Genomic DNA, 5,095 nt, shown 5'->3' on the forward strand with positions numbered 1-5,095 from the left:
GACCCCGTTGGCTGTGTGCCCGGTGGTCTGGAGCAGTGTTCCGAAGGACAGTCAGCACCAGGGCAGGGGCCTCTCGGACCCCGGCAAGGCTAGGAGTCGCCAAATTTGCCGAATCCGTCAGTGACGGGGACGCAGATCCCCCAACAACTAAGTCCCGATTGAAGGCAACAGCCCAACCTGAAACGGAGAGACACCGCCACCGCCAAGGCACCAGTTTCTCAGGGCCAGCGCCTGCGGGCAAAGTGTAGAGCTCTTCCGGCCCAGATTGCAGTCGCGGAGCGGGTAACCGGAGGGAATCCACCGCTACCACAAGTCAAACATAGGTGCAAGGAAGAGGGACATCACCGTCACCTACCGGGAGTGCAGGTGCAGCCGTCTGTGGGACCGTCCTACCAGCCGTTTGGTTTACCGTACAAACTGTGTCCGTGTCTCAGGCTGAGTGAGTACCACAGTGCCGCAAGGCACAGCGCTGCCCCCCCGCGTCCCTGCGCCCATCAGGCCCCGCACCTACTTCCCCATCACCGGGCCCCGGGATCACCAACCCCTACCCACGGAGGGGCAACACAACAACGGGCTGCTCCGCATCACCATCCCCGGGATCCCCATATTGAGCAGCGGTGGTGAAATCACCACAACAGTGGGTGGCGTCACGAACTATAACAATCCCCACACCCAACCACAAAACCCCCCTTTTTCACTCACGGGCGAGGAGTGTCGCTCGAGAAACCCCGGGATCCGGCCCACAGCTCGAGCCACCACTGAGCAGCTGCCGGACCCGAGCAGAAGGGGTGAGCGCGGTGTGCTGACACCCTCCTCCCCGCCCGCGACAACTTGGCGTCACGAACAGGATCTTACCGCTCTGCCATCAGGTAGAGGTGCGCCTTGTTACTGCCGGAGGCATCCGGCAGGAAAATTTCAGAAGCCGCCATCTTTGGCGCGAAAAGTTCCCGCTCGAGCGTCTTCTCGAGCAGTAGAGGCGCGAAGGCCAAAACTCCGCCCCGAGAGAGGAGGGGCCGGAAAAGAGCTAAGGGGGACGCGATGGCGGCTGGACGCATGTAGCTGCGGCTATAAAAGCAGAGACGCCAGGACTCTGCAACAATACTGGGTTCCTGGAAGGCACGATTGCCAAGATGTACAACCCAACTCCCAACGAGGAAGCCCCCGCGCCCGGCACGGCGACGTGGTTGACGGACCGGACTGTCCCGCTGAGTAATCGTCTGCAGGCCCATATGCAACTCCTCTTGGAGGAGTGGGAGACCGACATGGCGGATGTGGTGGCTGCTATGTGGAGACGCGAGGCAGAAGAGGATTTGGAGGAGCGGGTAAGCGACCCACGCCCCTGTATTCCTGAGGGATCGGCCGTTGGAGCTGAGGGGCCCGGCCGGCTTCCGCTCACCCTACCTCTCTCCCTGCTACCCGTAATAGCTGCTGCCGCCCCACCATTAGGCCCGCTACCTACCCAACCGGTAGCGATACCCTGCCCAGCCGCTCCGGCGGACCAGCTGGCTGCAGACGACCGGGACGTCCCTGAAGTATGCCAGGGGGAACCGCTGGAACTGCGACCCCTTAACAGCATGGTGCCAGAAGTCCCAGTAGGGACTGTGCCAGACCCTGAGCCCGAGGCCGTGGCCTGGATGAAGGCCCGGGTGATGCAATTCCACCAGCGTCAACAGGATCAGATCTTCCGGATGATGGAGCAGTGGACCAACGAGGTGGAGGAGCTGCTTACAACTGCCCCGAGGTACGGAGGGGGTATGGATGTAGCAGAGCCGACTGGTGACCCACGTCCCTATGTCCTACCAGGACCGGCCGCTGCGGCTGAGGGGCCCGGCCTAGTTTCGGCCTATGCGTCACCCTTGCCGTTACTTATGAGGCGCCTTAATGTCAGCTCGCCTAATCTGCTGCTCCGTGCTACCGCAGAAGGGGCTGAAGTGCTGGATGTGGGAGGCCAGGAGGCTGCGACAGCTGGCGGCAACCCGCCTGACGCAGAAGCACGAGATGACGACTCCGGCCCTAGTCCCGGGTCTGCTGCTGAGTTTGAAGAGGCAAGTGAGCGTTCCCGGTATGTGCGGGACCCCGTGGTTGTCCATACCCCGTGTGCCGGTGGAAATGGGTATCGGGTGCCCCTGTCACCGCAGGTATGTCAGTGCATGTTTGATGTGCCGGTGGCAAAGGATGGGTCCGCCTCAGCAGAAAAGTACGAGTAGGGCAGCGGATGCCCGTTGCACCGTCCCCGTTGGGACCACCACTGAAGTTGTTTGTTTGAAAAGTTGAGAATAATAAGGAAAATGAAAATTACCGAAGTTTTTACCTGATTTGCTTTTGTGATTGAACCGGCAGGAGCCGGCACCGTTGTCCCCGTGGGGACCGTTTAAAGTTTTGCATGGGAACTATCCATGGACAAGCCCGTGAACTTGCAGGGCACCACAAACGTTAAGTGGCTTGTAAATATGTTGGTTACCGTTACCGTTTCCACAGTACCGTCTCCGGAGAGGCAGGTTGGAGGGAGGGCCCTGAGCAGAGCAGGCTAGGGCCCAGCCACCAAAGGAACCGGTGGCTACCCTCTGGAGGGGAAGGACAGATCCCGCTCGGGTGACTTGTGCTGGACTGTGGGTCAAGGGGTGCTGCCTGGGCTTTAGGGGCAGCATCAGGGCCAGGTTGCTTGGGTGGGAGAGAGCGGAAACCGTAACCGTAAACCGTTGCAACGTTTAAGTAGATGTGCCTCCCGTCTTGGGAAGAGTTATTAAAAATGTTATTCATGTTTTCTTAACCTTGTTACCCCTTTTTACAGAAAAATAAAACCGGTGTAGGACGGCAGCCCGCGGACGGTCTGCATTTTGCTAAGGGGGAATGTGTCGCCCTGGGCAAGCCAGGGGACACGGGTCACAACACCACCACACCCCACACTCCAGGTAGGCACATCAATGCTAACCACAAATCCTTGTTGCCTTCCTCCAGGAGTTTGATGATGCACACCAGGGGGTGGGCCAGGCGGTTGGCTCCGCCCACCGAGGAGCTCACAACTCTGGGGCGGGAAGAAACCAGGCAGTTGAGCCCAGGCAGGGCAAGAGTTGAGTTTAGGGGAAAGCTCAGGGAGGAGCAGGAGTGAGGAGCTAAGTGAGAAAGTGAACAGCTAAGTGAAAGTGAAGGAAGAAAAGTGGAAAAGGAGGAAAGCAAGTGAAGTGACAGTCAAGAAAGAAAGCCTGAAGGGTCCAGCTTTGTGTAGGGCCAGATCAGCAAGGTCAGCGACGGCGGTGACTGTCTGGAGGGGGACCGTTTGGAAGTTCCTGGAAGGACCCCGTTGGCTGTGTGCCCGGTGGTCTGGAGCAGTGTTCCGAAAGACAGTCAGCACCAGGGCAGGGGCCTCTCAGACCCCGGCAAGGCTAGGAGTCGCCAAATTTGCCGAATCCGTCAGTGACGGGGACGCAGATCCCCCAACAACTAAGTCCCGATTGAAGGCAACAGCCCAACCTGAAACGGAGAGACACCGCCACCGCCAAGGCACCAGTTTCTCAGGGCCAGCGCCTGCGGGCAAAGTGTAGAGCTCCTCCGGCCCAGATTGCAGTCGGGGAGCGGGTAACCGGAGGGAATCCACCGCTACCACAAGTCAAACATAGGTGCAAGGAAGAGGGACATCACCGTCACCTACCGGGAGTGCAGGTGCAGCCGTCTGTGGGACCGTCCTACCAGCCGTTTGGTTTACCGTACAAACTGTGTCCGTGTCTCAGGCTGAGTGAGTACCACAGTGCCGCAAGGCACAGCGCTGCCCCCTGCGTCCCTGCGCCCATCAGGCCCCGCACCTACTTCCCCATCACCGGACCCCGGGATCACCAACCCCTACCCACGGAGGGGCAACACAACAACGGGCTGCTCCGCATCACCATCCCCGGGATTCCCATATTGAGCAGCGGTGGTGAAATCACCACAACCGTGGGTGGCGTCACGAACTATAACAATCCCCACACCCAACCACAAAACCCCCCTTTTTCACTCACGGGCGAGGAGTGTCGCTCGAGAAACCCCGGGATCCGGCCCACAGCTCGAGCCACCACTGAGCAGCTGCCGGACCCGAGCAGAAGGGGTGAGCGCGGTGTGCTGACACCCTCCTCCCCGCCCGCGACAACTTGGCGTCACGAACAGGATCTTACCGCTCTGCCGTCAGGTAGAGGTGCGCCTTGTTACCGCCGGAGGCATCCGGCAGGAAAATTTCAGAAGCCGCCATCTTTGGCGCGAAAAGTTCCCGCTCGAGCGTCTTCTCGAGCAGTAGAGGCGCGAAGGCCAAAACTCCGCCCCGAGAGAGAAGGGGCCGGAAAAGAGCTAAGGGGGACGCGATGGCGGCTGGACGCATGTAGCTGCGGCTATAAAAGCAGAGACGCCAGGACTCTGCAACAATACTGGGTTCCTGGAAGGCACGATTGCCAAGATGTACAACCCAACTCCCAACGAGGAAGCCCCCGCGCCCGGCACGGCGACGTGGTTGAGGGACCGGACTGTCCCGCTGAGTAATCGTCTGCAGGCCCATATGCAACTCCTCTTGGAGGAGTGGGAGACCGACATGGCGGATGTGGTGGCTACTATGTGGAGACGCGAGGCAGAAGAGGATTTGGAGGAGCGGGTAAGCGACCCACGCCCCTGTATTCCTGAGGGATCGGCCGTTGGAGCTGAGGGGCCCGGCCGGCTTCCGCTCACCCTACCTCTCTCCCTGCTACCCGTAATAGCTGCTGCCGCCCCACCATTAGGCCCGCTACCTACCCAACCGGTAGCGATACCCTGCCCAGCCGCTCCGGCGGACCAGCTGGCTGCAGACGACCGGGACGTCCCTGAAGTATGCCAGGGGGAACCGCTGGAACTGCGACCCCTTAACAGCATGGTGCCAGAAGTCCCAGTAGGGACTGTGCCAGACCCTGAGCCCGAGGCCGTGGCCTGGATGAAGGCCCGGGTGATGCAATTCCACCAGCGTCAACAGGATCAGATCTTCCGGATGATGGAGCAGTGGACCAACGAGGTGGAGGAGCTGCTTACAACTGCCCCGAGGTACGGAGGGGGAATGGATGTTGCAGGGCCGACTGGTGACCCACGTCTCTATGTCCTACCA

This window comes from Anomaloglossus baeobatrachus, chromosome 4 (assembly GCF_048569485.1).
Source record: "Anomaloglossus baeobatrachus isolate aAnoBae1 chromosome 4, aAnoBae1.hap1, whole genome shotgun sequence".
Classification (NCBI taxonomy): domain Eukaryota; kingdom Metazoa; phylum Chordata; class Amphibia; order Anura; family Aromobatidae; genus Anomaloglossus; species Anomaloglossus baeobatrachus.